The sequence below is a fragment of the Podarcis tiliguerta genome (genome assembly GCF_965153285.1).
Source record: "Podarcis tiliguerta genome assembly, chromosome: 8".
In the NCBI taxonomy this organism is placed as follows: domain Eukaryota; kingdom Metazoa; phylum Chordata; class Lepidosauria; order Squamata; family Lacertidae; genus Podarcis; species Podarcis tiliguerta.
The window spans coordinates 9,040,639-9,055,318 of NC_139541.1; the positions used below are offsets into that span (position 1 = coordinate 9,040,639).

Here is a 14,680-nt window from a genome sequence, read left to right on the forward strand (position 1 = left end):
AACCTTTCTCCCTCCTCTATGTGACATCCTTTGATATATTTGAACATGGCTATCATATCACCCCTTAACCTCCTCTTCTCCAGGCTTCATCTGCCACCCCATAATAGTAGGTATGTCTTGTGTTTTCCATTTTTGGGCCAGTAGAGTCCTTGCGGCGGATGTGGCATACATAAATAGTCTTCAGTCTTTTATTTTAATTTCCCTTCTCATTAGACCGAGCAGGAAAGCCTCCGGTCTTTTGGGAAAGGTATACTTAAATATCTTTTTAAGCTCATTATAAATTAACTCCCAGAATTTTTTCACCTTGTCACAGGTCCACCACATGTGATAATATCCTCCGTCTACTTCTTTACATTTCCAACATCTTCTATCCCTCTTCCGATCCATTTTAGCCAATTTTGTTGGTGTTAAATGCCATCTGTAAAATCATTTTTAATAAGTTCTCTTTCAAAGCCATACATTCAGTGAATCTCAAACCCTCATTCCATAATTTTATCCATGCTTCCGATTCAATATTGTGCCCAAAATCTATGAGGGCGTTTTTATTTCTTGTGTGTCCTGTGTGCGATTTATGGGTGTGGCCACGCCCATCTTTGGTTTGGTCACGCCCTCTGCTGAAACATGGCCCCCGGACACTGGGCAAATGGGAATTGTGGCACTTGGGTCAGAAACGTTCCCCCACCTCTCCATGCAGAAAGGTTCCCAGCTCAGTTCCAGCATCTATGGCTAAAAGGATGGGGCCGAGGGCATAGCTGTCAAGCGTCCCTTATTTGGAGGGACAGTCCCTTATCCCAGTGCCATGTCCCGCTGCTGTCCCTTATTGATGGATGTCCCTTAAATTTCCCAGGTTTCTAAGGAAGCAGCTCCTCTCCCTCCCTCCTCTGCCCATTGCCGCCGCTCCCGCTAGGCCATACTGCGGCTGTGCTGCCGAAGGACCCGGATAAGATGGGCAGCTGAGGAGCCTTGAGAGGAGAGCGAGGGCAACCATAGAAAAAGCAGTTCAGAGAGAGGAGGAAGAGGAGGAGGCGCGGGCAGGTGCTCCAAGGGCTACAAGGGAAGGACTGCAAGCACTTCTCCCATAGATTTGTAGTGGTAGACTAGCATAGATGGTCTGATCTGAGGGTTTGCTTCGGGCGCTACTCCCCCCCTCCTCCCGCCCCACCTGATGGAACTGAGAGCTGCAGATGGAGCATGAGAGAAAAGATACAGAACTGCAGCAGCATCTTCGTAGCTTGGACTTCGTTTTGCGCAAAAAGTGGTTGCTGCTTGTAGTTATTTAATTGCAGCGTTTCATCAGCTGGTGTCTTGAGCAGCAACCTCAAAGTTTCTATTCCTGGAGGATTCTAGCATCCTGCAGTCGTCATTGGTTAGAGAAAGCGGAAAGCATTGGCTGTGAATCTGGTGGGTTTCTCAAATGCTGGCACGAGAGTCAGCCTTGTCGCAGAGAGAAAGCAGGAAGCCTGCCTTCTATCAGGCCAGCCTGTTTCCTACGCAGCCCAGGATTTACTCAGACTAGCATCCAATCTCCAAAGCCTCTGGCTGCTGTATAGGGAGGGGTGACTCTGCCAGATGCAGTTTCTCATTTTCCCAGCCTTAAGTGTAGCTCTCCACATCAGGTTGTGAATCGTTCCCCCTCCCCTTCTTCTTAAAATCTCACCAGCGTTTTAGTGTGAATCTGAAATATACTCTTCATTCAGCTCATAGTGGTGAGGAGGAATGGAAGTTCCCCCAGAATGTCTGCTTTATATACAGTGGTACCTTGGGTTAAGTACTTAATTCGTTCTGGAGTTCCGTTCTTAACCTGAAACTGTTCTTAACCTGAGGTACCACTTTAGCTAATGGGGCATCCTGCTACTGCTGCGGCGCCGGAGCACAATTTCTGTTCTTATCCTGAAGCAAAGTTCTTAACCTGAGGTACTATTTCTGGGTTAGCAGAGTCTGTAACCTGAAGTGTCTGTAACCTGAAGCGTATGTAACCCGAGGTACCACTGCACATTATTTACACAATGCGCCCCACGTGATTGGCTAATTAGGGGATTCACCTGTAGGCCAATCAGGTTGCGGATTCACTTCCACCTGGAGCTGGATTGGGTAGCTCCTGTGGACCAATCAGACTGCTGCATTCTGGACCCTATTGTTCTAGGACCAATCAGACTGTTGCATTCTAGACCCTATTGTTCTAGGACCAATCAGACTGCTGCCTTTTGGATCCTATTCAACTCAGTACATAACAGATTCCCTCCTAATATATATACTTTTGCAGACCTTTCAAGTGTTGCTATTTTCCAGGGGCCGTTCCAGATTTACAGAAGCCGTCCTGGTTTCTGATTTGATCCCAGAATTTCCCACCTTTTCCATAGGACATCTCTATTTTCATTGGATAAATGTTGGAGGGTATGGAGTTATGAGACCCCCAAGCCAAGGAGATAAGTAACTATACAACCTTTAGAAGACATCTGAATGCAGCCCTGTAGAGGGAAGTTTTTCTCCTTCGTGTTTAATGTTTTATTATGTTTCTATATACAGTGGTACCTCAGGTTACAGACGCTTCAGGTTACAGACTCCGCTAACCCAGAAATAGTGCTTCAGGTTAAGAACTTTGCTTCAGGATGAGAACAGAAATCGTGCTCCGGCGCCGCAGCGGCAGCAGGATGCCCCATTAGCTAAAGTGGTACCTCAGGTTGAGAACAGTTTCAGGTTAAGAACGGACCTCCAGAACGAATTAAGTACTTAACCCGAGGTATGTTGACCATTAGGTCAACATACAACATGCCGAGAATTTCAAATCAATTTCCCATAACCTTTCCCAGTCTGAAAAGTGAATATTGTGCCCTAAATCCCCCTGCCCAGTGTAAACATTGGCTGTGTCTTCTGGTGTGGACAACTGGTTGGTGACCCAAAGAACCCTGCTTGCTGCCCGATGAGGCCAGAACCTGCCCCTTGCAGCAAAGATGCTGACCATAGCCTCTTTTTGGAGAAGCGAGGCGACATCCCTGCGATGGCTGATGCAGCTGACTTTGCATGACAGCAGTGGAAGGAAGGAAGACTTAACCACAGTTTCTTAGAATAATAAAGCCACTTCCTCACTGAGATGCCAGTACCAGCGGAGGGTGCTTTTGACTGGAACCTCTGCAGCCTAGATCCAAAAGTCCCTCTCTCTTTTCTCTCTCTTAAATAAAGGGACACCTTGATTTCTTGGCACCAGAAAACACACGTGCACTTCAGCAGTCCTCATAAGAAATGCTGGTTTCATTCAAACGCAGTTGGCCAACTCTGAGCAGCTGTTGATATAGCCCAGGATCAATTCCTCTGAAGGGTGGACCCAGGAGACTGGCATTTTCCTCACTGTAGGTAAGCTGATTTTCCATCTCACCTCCATCTATTCTAGGATTCATGTGGTGATGGGCTGGCCTGATCCTGATCCTGGTGGCCTCACAGGAGCTAGAGATTTGGGGTTGGTGTCCAAAAGGGAAAGAAAGAGACCCTCAGGGTCCCTTCTAATTCTGTGTGACAGACAGACAGACAATGCACTTTATTTAGTGGTGGCTATAGAGCAAGGGTCCCCAACCTGTGGCCCATGGGCCAGAAGCGGCCCATAGCAGCCGTTTAACCGGCCCCTGAGCTGTTCCCGAACTGAGCCGCCCACTTGACGAGTCCCTGTGCGCTGCACTAAACCAGTGGAAGGGACTCTCTTCCGCGGCTCCGGAAATTGCTTACACAGAGACCTACACTGGCTCCCAGTACATTTCCGAGCACAATTCAAAGTGTTGGTGCTGACCTTTAAAGCCCTAAACGGCCTCGGTCCTGTATACCTGAAGGAGCGTCTCCACCCCCATTGCTCTGCCCAGACACTGAGGTCCAGCTCCAAGGGCCTTCTGGCGGTTCCCTCGCTGCGAGAAGCCAAGTTACAGGGAACCAGGCAGAGGGCCTTCTTGGTGGTGGCGCCCGCCCTGTGGAACGCCCTCCCACGAGATGTCAAAGAGAAAAATAATTACCAAACTTCTAGAAGACATCTGAAGGCAGCCCTGTTTAGGGAAGCTTTTAAAGTTTAATAGGTTATTGTATTTTACTGTTTTGTTGGAAGCTGCCCAGAGTGGCTAGGGAAGCTAGATGGGCAGGGTATAAATAATAAATTATTATTATTATTATTATTATTATTATTACATACCCAGACGCTGGAAATCACTTCTGCACAGACACAATTTTCGGCGTCTGGGCATGCACAGAAACGATTTCCGGCGCCGCGGACATAAGCAGACACAATTTCCGGCATCGCGGTTCACCAGCCCAACCCACGGAGTATCTCTGTGGGAGTGATCCGGCCCATGCCCATGCTGACCCCTGCTATAGAAAATGGTAACATTGGGCATTTGTTGGTGTCCCAATATGCTCCCCCGGTATTTCAGCATTCCAACTTTGCATTCCCACTTTGCCTGAAGCACCTAAGACGTTTAGACAAAGCAGGAAATGATTTTCCATTTCCATCCCCTGCCTCTCAGGGGTTCAAGGGATCTCACTGAGAACAGCATGGCCAAGAGCCCTTCAAATCTCAGGCCAAGGCTGCCACTATCAGAAGAGAGGATATACATATGCTTTGTATATGAGTTCAATCCTTTGGCATTTATGGCAGAAATCTCAGAGAGCAGTGCTAGGAAAGTCCATTTCCTTGGGGATGTTGAAGAACTGTTTTTTATTTTGTTTTATTTCTATTCCCCCCCCCCCATTCTTTATGATCACACTTTCATCCAGGGATGTCGAATAACTTACAAAAAAACCACACATTCAGTTGAAAATCTAACAATGACATGCATCAAAAAGTATATACTGTTATGTGTAACTAAACCACAGAGCCTAGGACTTGCTGATCAGAAGTTCGGCGGTTCGAATCCCCACAACGGGGTGAGCTCCCGTTGCTCGGTCCCTGCTCCTGCCAACCTAGCAGTTCGAAAGCACGTCAAAGTGCAAGTAGATAAATAGGTACCACTCCGGCGGGAAGGTAAATGGCGTTTCCGTGTGCTGCGCTGGTTTGCCAGAAGCGGCTTGGTCATGCTGGCCACATGACCCGGAAGCTGTACGCCGGCTCCCTCGGCCAATAAAGCGAGATGAGCGCCACAACCCCAGAGTCGGCCATGACTGGACCTAATGGTCAGGGTCCCTTTACCTCTATAACTAATAGGAGGATGATTTTAAAGAACTGTTTTGACCCGCAGAAGACGATGCTAGGTCACATGGACCAAAGGTCCTAGCCCAGTGTGCAAAGCATCTTAGTAGGCAATGCTATCACTTCTAGACCCAACCCTTTCATTACTGGTCCCTTTGGCATTGACTGATGGACCCATCCAAGGACTCTCTACTGTCAAATTTCACAGAATCATGGAATTGTTGAGCTGGAAGGGTCATCTAGAGCAGGTAACAGAGCTTAAAAAAATCCCTTACCTCTGTTTAAAAACCTCCAAGGAGGAAGAAATCTCCAAAGTCCATCCCACTGTTGATTAGTTCTTACCCTCAGAAAGTTCTTCCCAATGTTTCATTGGAATCGTCTTTCTTGACTCTATCGGTTCAGGTCGTCCCCTCTGGAGCAGCACAAAAACAAGCTTGCTTCATCTTCCATGTGACAGCCCTTTAGATATTTGAAAATATTTCTTTTTTATATTCTTGGCTGAAGTTTTTTCTCAGCACTTTGGCTGAGAAGAAGAGTAGTTTTCTTGTTCTCTTTTTGGGGGGGACGAGGGGGACGGGAATATGTAACCGGATCCCTTCACTTAAGTCAGATGGCTTGTGATCCAAAATCACCACAACTGCAGCTTACCCCTTTAAATAATGCTTTGCACTCCTAAATTAGTTCTTCATCTCCCCCACATAACCGTTTCCCCTTACAAAAAGGTCCTTCAAATATAAAAAGCTTCCATGAGCTTGAACTGAATGTTTGCCCATTTAGATATTTTGATTTAAAAGTAGTGTGGATGAAAATGTCTGTTTTGGTATCTCTCAGTGTCTTATTTCTCCCATATTCTCCTGTATTAAGTTTAGTCTTAATAATTTCTCCCGTATTAAGTTTAAGTCTGCACAAAAATCTGTACGAATATTCATGAACATTTCTAATAATACTTTTAATGCAGTTTGCTTAATATTGCAAGCAATTTTTTCTTAATACGATTCTTACAAAAAAAAGAAAGATGCTCAGATAAATACTTCCATATTGTCTCGAAGTTTTTTTGGAGGCACAGGGCGGGAGTGTAATGAAAAACTGAAAATAAATTGAGATGTGAATGTTAGAGATTATGTTAATATAAGCCAATACGAAAGACGTGCCTATGAAAAATGGGAAGTTGGTGGAAAGAAAGAGGTGTGTGGGAACTGATTTAAATTCCGTACCCTTTTTTTGTTTTTGTTTGGAGAACTGCATTGCAAAATTTGGAGAAGTGTATGGCTGCCTTTCGGTTTGCGAGTTGGTTTGGGAAGTGTGAATTAGGTCGCTTTGTGTTAGGATGCAAATTTCTGAACAAATTTCTGCTCCATCCCTAGTGTCGCAAGGGAGGACTATTTCCTAAAACTCACCATGTACAAATTCACTTTCTTCATTAAAAATGAAAGAAAAAGAAGTTTTGTTTACTGCCCCTTAGTTTCTGGTCTGCTGCTGCCCCATTTTATCTGGAATGTTCTTGTTGAGAAGTCTTTGAGAACTTTGTATCGGAAGTTCCTGGCCATTGAGAAGCCACTTGTAGGGATGGTAAGTGGGGCATTCCCAAGGCCTCCCATCCCCCCGCTGTGGGTCATCAGCATATTAAAGGTAAAGGTAAAGGTAAAGGGACCCCTGACCATTAGGTCCAGTCGTGGCCGACTCTGGGATTGCAGCGCTCATCTCGCTTTATTGGCCAAGGGAGCCGGCGTACAGCTTCCGAGTCTTGTGGCCAGCATGACTAAGCCGCTTCTGGCGAACCAGAGCAGTGCACGGAAACGCCGTTTACCTTCCCGCTGGAGCAGTACCTATTTATCTACTCGCACTTCGATGGCAGGAGCTGGGACCGAGCAACAGGAGCTCACCCCGTCGTGGGGATTCGAACCGCCGACCTTCTGATCGGCAAGCCCTAGGCTCTGTGGTTTAACCCACAGCGCCACCCATGTCCCATCAGCATATTACTTAAATAATAATAATAATAATAATAATAATAATAATAATAAATTATTTATACCCCTCCCATCTGGCTGAGTTTTCCCAGCCACTCTGGGCGGCTCACAATCGAGTGTTAAAAACAACACAGCATTAAATATTAAAAACTTCCCTAAACATACTCCAAAACTCTGGATAACCCCATTCAGTCGCTTCATGTAGATGTTAGGCTTAGGGATTTGACAGGGAATAAAATCAAACCCTGAAGTCTCCATTGGGTGGAATAACACTCCCCAAGCATCACCCTCTGAAAACAACCACCCAAGTAGGACCAGAATCTCTGCAAAGCGGTTCGGTGCTACCCACCCCTACAGTACCGGATTTACATATAAGCTAAACAAGCTATTGTTTAGGGCCCCACTTTCTTGGGGCCCCAAAAAAGTTTAAAGAAAAAACAATCCTGGATGTACATTTCCAAAATATAAGTTAAAAAACAAATAAAATAAAACCTACATGCAGCAACAGTGTTTTATGTTGTGTAGGCTCCTATGATGTAAGTAATGGGCCCCATCTGCTAGCCTGCTCCCAAAAATATCACTGGTTTGCCCATTTCTATATATAGGGTGCCTAAATTCTGCATGGATGGGTTGCATGGCAACATGTGCAAATGGCTTTAGATACCTATTAGGTCCATAAATTACCATATAGCATATATTCAACACACAAAAACCAGCAACCATTTGTTGTTGACAAAGGACAGCTGGACATATAAAGGGCCCCATTACGTTCAGTAGCTTAGGGTCTCATCAAACCTAAATCCGGCCCTGCACCCCTAACTCGAACAGCTACTCCGGAAGGAGCCCATGGCTGATGGTATCGAAAGCCGCCGAGAGGTCAAGGAGAATTAACAAGGTCACATTTCTCCTCTGTCTTCCAACAGAGGGCACAGTAGACCTTGCAAAGCTGATTAGCAATACTGTCTTCAAGGGCAGCCCCATGTAAATTGGATTACAGTAATCTAGTTAGAAGGCTACTAGGCTATGGCAAGGCTGTCTCAGTCCAGGCTACAAATTTGCTCCTTCGAGGAGAGTGTGACGCATTATGGAACAGGCTGTTTAGCTAATTCCCAGACAGGTTAACCACCTGCCCACAACATCTCTTTCTTTTTATCAGGATTTATTCTGAAAGATTTCCTTCAAAGTCCCCCTCTAAAGACAGGGAAACTGAGGCGAGGTTTGGCGTGACTTACTGAAACCCCCCTGCTATTTCCTGGTGAAAGTCCAATTTCTTTAAGGTCAGGACTTTTTTTCTTTTGTGCAATACAAAAGACTCCTCACATTTCAGTGTGAAGGGATGGAAAGGTTAAGAAAGAAAGAACGAAGCAAAAAAAACCCAAAACAAATTGCTTGCGGGGATTTTCTTTTGCAGAAGTGAAAACAATGTATTTGCAATGGTTAGACCAGGAAAGCAAAACAAATGGAGGGGGGGGGGGGGGATGAAGGAAGTGTAGAGATTTGTGGAAGGTTGGCAGCCGCGATGATTTCAATTCTCTCCTTGTTTGCGTAGTTAAAAGGACATCTGTTCATAGTTCCCTCTTGCAGATTTCTCAGGGAGCGTTTTCATCAGGGCTCTGGTATTGAGGAAACGAGAGTTTCCTCATTTAACATCAACATGTTGTGTTCGGATTTCAGCCCTGTGACTCTGGAGGATTTAGACACACTTGGAGGAAGAAAGAGTTGGAAGCAGCCTGGTTTTCAACCAGCTGTGCATTTTTAACGGCTTTTGTGGGGGTCAAGGCTTGCGCAAAAGAGTAAGCCCATTTTGTCAAGAGAGCTGGAGACGGTTTGAAAGAGTGATTTCCGCTTGGGGTGCTTTTGATACTCTGATAAACAGGTCTGCCTGACTTTTAAAGTGTTTGCGAAGCCTTGATGGAAGGAGACAGTGGGATGAAAGAAATGTATTTTCACGTGCGCCCAGTTACCAAGTGTCACACAACTTTTCAAGGGTATAGCATCTAGATCAAGGGAAGTAATAGTGCCACTGTATTCTGCTCTGGTCAGACCTCACCTGGAGTACTGTGTCCAGTTCTGGGCACCACAGTTCAAGAAGGACACTGACAAACTGGAACGTGTCCAGAGGAGGGCAACCAAAATGGTCAAAGGCCTGGAAACGATGCCTTATGAGGAACGGCTAAGGGAGCTGGGCATGTTTAGCCTGGAGAAGAGGAGGTTAAGGGGTGATATGATAGCCATGTTCAAATATATAAAAGGATGTCATATAGAGGAGGGAGAAAGGTTGTTTTCTGCTGCTCCGGAGAAGCGGACACGGAGCAATGGATCCAAACTACAAGAAAGAAGATTCCACCTAAACATTAGGAAGAACTTCCTGACAGTAAGAGCTGTTCGACAGTGGAATTTGCTGCCAAGGAGTGTGGTGGAGTCTCCTTCTTTGGAGGTCTTCAAGCAGAGGCTTGACAACCATATGTCAGGAGTGCTCTGATGGTGTTTCCTGCTTGGCAGGGGGTTGGACTTGATGGCCCTTGTGGTCTATTCCAACTCTATGATTCTATGATTCTATGATTCTAACTCCAGGGTTTCCTAGAGATTAGTGTCTTTGGAATGAAGGTCACTGGTTTGATTGATATTATTTTATTGCATTTTTCTGCTGCTTTTCGTTCAAATGAATCTCAAGGCAGCTTACAAACAATAAACAACATCAACATCAGAAATGCAGCATAAATCGTGCGGAATAGTGAACAAGTCATTGATAAAGCAGTTGCAAACTATAAAACCCTGTTAACCAAACAGCAGCTGAAAAATAAGCTGAATATCACAAGGACAGCAAAAGTCACATCATCAGAACATAGAACCATCAAATTGTAGAGTTCGACTCATCTAGTCCAATGCAGGAATCTCAGCTAAAGCATCCAGTGCAGGTGGCCACCCAACCTCTGCTTAAAAACCTCCGAAAAAGGAGTCTGCAACCTCCCATGGGAGACTATTCTACTGTTAAACAGCTTTTACTGTCAGAAAGTTATTCCTGATGTTTAGTCGTAATCTCCTGTCAGGGAACTGCCATCGGAGCTGGAGGTGGAGAGAAGGCTCCAGAGGGATGCCGGAGAGGGTCCCAGCAGGGAGAGAGGCAGCCCATCCACGGGGGAAGGAAATCAGCGTAACACCAGTGGAGAAGGGGGGGGCAGATGGGGGAATCGGAGAGGAGGCTCCAGGACTCCTTGCCGGAGACCAGCGGAGAGAGCACGGGGACTCCGCTGCCCACACCCTCCCTGCGCAGAAGACTTCCGCGCAGGGAGAATAGGAGAAGACTGGGCGTCAAACAGCTCTTATGCTGGAAGAGGTTCAAGAAACGCCCACTGACGGATTCTGCCAGCGACTGAGGCAGCCACGAAACTTGAGGCTGCCCAGACAGAAAGGGTTCAACCAGGTAACCTAGCCAGGAGTGGCGGCAACTTACGCATGAGCAACCCCTAGAACCATTACATCTCCTTTCTTGCAACTTGAAGCCATTGTTTGAGTCCTACCCTCCAGAGCAGGAGAAAATAAGCTTTATTATTTTTTGCATATATATACAACCTGAACATAAGAGTACAGCATTCGCACAGCAAGAGCTCTTATCTCCCCATTAATTTTCCAGGGGAGCCCCAAGCCATAGCTTTGGGTCTAGCACACAGCAAGACATGCCAGCATCCAGAATCAGCCAAAACTCTCTCACAAACACGCAGAACTCCTTTCTGGCTCCTTTCCTAGGATGACTTGGCATCCCGCCAGGTGTGGCGGGAAAAGGCCCACCCATTTGTCTCTATGGCAACTAAGCAGCCTCTTTGGTAAATGGCAGAATTTAACTGGTCAGCCAAAGCCGTTACCGTAACAAAGGAACTGGTATGACTGGTTTGGCAGCCTCTTCTGCTGGATTCGAAACATTTCTGGATTGGCTTGGAAAGGACCCAGGCATCATCCAGCCTGACCCACAACCCTATAAGGTAAAGGTAAAGGGACCCCTGACCATTAGGTCCAGTCGTGGCCGACTCTGGGGTTGCGGCGCTCATCTCGCTTTACTGGCCAAGGGAGCCGGCGTACGGCTTCCGGGTCATGTGGCCAGCATGACTAAGCCGCTTCTGGCGAACCAGAGCAGCACACGGAAACGCCGTTTACCTTCCCGCTGGAGTGGTACCTATTTATCTACTTGAACTTTGACATGCTTTAGAACTGCTAGTTTGGCAGGGACCGAGCAATGGGAGCTCACCCCGTCACGGGGATTCGAACCACCGACCTTCTGATCGGCAAGTCCTAGGCTCTGTGGTTTAACCCACAGCGCCACCCGTGTCCTATAGGAAGTGATGCCTCCTCTCAAACCACTTTCAAGCGGGGTAGGACCATAGCTGGGGGCAGAGCAGCTGTGCAATGGTCTGCAAGGATGCCCACCACTGCAAAGGGGTGATGGGCCAAGGAAAGTGATGGGTCAACTTCTTGGAAGGCAAGAAGAGTGGGCATTCAGCACCATGGATAGCATTCTTGCAGTTGAGGTCAGGCATACAAGTTGCCTCCGCAAGACCTGGGTTTTATAGCAGGGCTAAGTATGGAGGCCTCACCACTTAAAAAAATTCCCCTGGCAAGTTAAAGAACTGGTGTTTTCTTTCACAGCCACTGGTTCCCTTGAAGTAATGGTAATGGTGTTTTCAGCTGTGGAAATTTCTTCCTGGGACTTTCTTGGTCTCCCAAGAGTCTGGTAGCAGAGATGTCTCATTGGGGCTGAAGGGAAGGAAGCGGGCTTCTGGAGCCCCCAGACCTATATGTGGCAAATTAGGAAGTGGACTCATCTCTTCCTCCTCTAAAGAGGAATTGCTGGAGAACTCTGCCTCCAGAGTCCTGATCTGGGGCCATGACAACCTGCTTTATGTGCTGAAGGTTCCAGTTTCAAATCCTGGCATCTCCCATTAAAGAGGACCCAGAAGCAGGTCATGGGAAAGGCCTCTCTGTGCCTGAGACCCTGGACACCCGCTGCCAGTCAGTGCAGGTAATACTGGCCAAAATAGGGCAATGGTCAGAGTTGGTAGAAGGCAGCTTGATTGTAGCTTTCTTTAAAAATGAACGGCTTCAGCCTGAAAGAGTCTGATCCTTAACTCTCTATGTAGCAACGTCAAACGTCCTAAGGGATGGCAGGCTTTCAGTATGGGACACCTGGCTGGTCAGAATAATGGGCATGTTAGGAACACAGGATTCAGGAAGTCAATGACTAGCACTTGCTGTGGGAGACTTAAGATGATGGAACAGAAGAACATTAGTCTTGAACTGGTTCTGGGAGCTGCCCTCACCCTGGCTCTGGGCATCATCAGCCATTGTGGATGCCAGGCTGATGCTAATGGGCAGTCCCTACACAGCACAGAAATCGGGGGAGATGGAAACCACAGTGAGATGGAAACCAGAGAGTGACACTCATGTTATTTGATGGTTTCCCTTCTTGGAAGGTGATGCTGGCTGGTCTATAAAACAGAGGTCAGGTCTACCCCATCTGTAAATTTAAAGGCTTTTTGGTGCAAGAGTGCATCATTGGTCATCAGTGTGGAGCAAGAGGAGTGATCAGGGCTGGCCGGGTCTATTCTCTAAAGGTCAATATGTCCAAACCAGCTGTGGAGACTGTTGCAGCTGTTTGTTAACTGGGGTCTGTTTGCTGCTCCAAGAAAATGCTTTTGGCTCCGTAACTGTCCCAGGATGGATCCAGGGTCCAGCTTCTCCACATGCCAAGCCTTTTGCAGGCTAGGCAAAGGGGGGGGGGGGAGGGGACATAAGATTTTTGGGATGAAGAACATCTGTGACTTTTTGTGTGTCCTCCTTCTCCTCTCGGCCACCTACTCAAAATGTGTGCTGCATTTGTACTGAGCAGGCAGTTAACAGAAAGATCATGGCAGAAAAGGCCCTTTTCTTCCAATGGCAGATGGTAGTCCCAAAAATTCTGCATCAACGTACCCCAAATTCTGCAGCCAAGTTGACTCTAGGTAAAGGTAAAGGGAACTCTGACTGTTAGGTCCAGTCACGGATGACTCTGGGGTTGCGGCGCTCATCTTGCTTTATTGGCCGAGGGAGCCGGCGTACAGCTTCCGGGTCATATGGCCAGCATGACTAAGCCGCTTCTGGCGAACCAGGGCAGCACATGGAAACGCCATTTACCTTCCCGCCAGAGTGGTACCTATTTATCTACTTGCACTTTGACGTGCTTTCGAACTGCTAGGTTGGCAGGAGCAGGAACAGAGCAACAGGAGCTCACCCCATTGCAGGGATTCGAACTGCCGACCTTCTGATTGGGAAGCCCTAGGCTCTGTGGTTTAACCCATAGCGCCACCTGTGTCAAGTTGACTCTAGAAATTGACAAGGACATCAACTCTTCATTAGTAGTTGTTGGGAGGTTTTTTGGGTGAGAAAGGGATTCCCAGTGCTGAACCTGAGACACCTGTTCATCCTGTATTTAGACTGCAGGAAAAACTCTGGTCCTCCTAATCTTGCTGGACCCCATCAGCCCCAGGCAGCATAGCCAATGGTGAGGGATGAAGGGATCTGTAAGGCGGCTTCTTCTTCTTCTTCTTCTTCTTCTTCTTCTTCTTCTTCTTCTTCTGCGATCACTCATAGTAAGATTGTCTTCCATCAACACAGTTTTAACAGTGAGTCTGTAAGTGACTTTGGAGGCCAATTCTGGATCCACATGTCCTTCCACAGTGGGAACATTGGTTTCCAGGCGGGAGTTGATCACGGTGTGGATTTGCCAAGCGTGCCTTCCTCTTAGCACATTTCTCCCTTGCGTTCTGAGTTTGAGCATCTTCAAAGCCCATTATACCTTTGGTAAAGGCTGTTCTCCGACTGGAGCGCTTGCAGGCCGGTGTTCCCCAGTTGTTGGTGTTTATCCTACATTTTTAAAGATTTACCTCGGGAGAGTCTTTAAACCTCTTTTGTTGACCACCAGCATTACGCTTTCCATTTTAAAGTTCGGAATAGAGCAGTTGCTTTGGAAGATGATGATCAGGCACGCACACAACAGTCCAACGAAGTTGATGCTGAAAAATCATTGCTTCGATGCTGGTGATCTTTGCTTCTTCCAGTACACTGGCATTAGTTTGCCTGTCTTCCCAAGTGATGTGTAATTTTATTTTGTTTTTAACATCTGGAGGTCCACAAGTTCCTCAGTCCTGGCTTAGATCATCATGGAACCAGAACAGTTTGTCCCGACATCCACAGAGAAAGCTGTCCATGGGTGGACACCCCCACATGAAAGGACAACCAGAACCAGATCATCTGTGAAAATGAACTCAGCGTGTTCTCCAATTCCAGCACAAGACTTATTTCCTGAGCAGTCGGCAATATAAGAATAATCAGGGATTTATTTCCCCCCATTGGATGCATTCTCAGCTTGATTCTGCAGGAGATGTCCTTAGCGAAGACTTTTTTTTGAACACTCACTGCAGACAGTGGATAAGAGCAAAGAAGGAGCCCAGCCTGCTCCAGGGCTTTCTGACATTCCCTTCATCTTCTGTCATTTTGCTATATTGGCTGCTATTAATTTTAG

At 46.8% G+C, this 14,680-nt stretch overlaps 1 protein-coding gene and 1 long non-coding RNA gene across 5 annotated transcripts in view; both read left to right on the forward strand.

Moving 5' to 3' along the window:
* LOC310684018 overlaps window positions 1-14,680 on the forward strand; it is a 143,127-nt gene that overhangs the window by 101,775 nt on the left and 26,672 nt on the right. The window lies entirely within an intron of this gene.
* CMKLR1 (chemerin chemokine-like receptor 1) overlaps window positions 1-14,680 on the forward strand; it is a 44,138-nt gene that overhangs the window by 3,430 nt on the left and 26,028 nt on the right. The window contains exon 2 of one of the 4 annotated variants that reach the window (XM_083454184.1): window positions 3,181-3,347. The exons of 1 other annotated variant lie outside the window; for it this stretch is intronic. The gene's annotated coding sequence lies outside the window, so the exon portion shown is untranslated. Of the gene's footprint in view, window positions 1-3,077; window positions 3,352-14,680 lie in introns of those variants that run through there. 2 more of the 4 variants (XM_083454181.1, XM_083454182.1) reach the window with 2 other exon arrangements.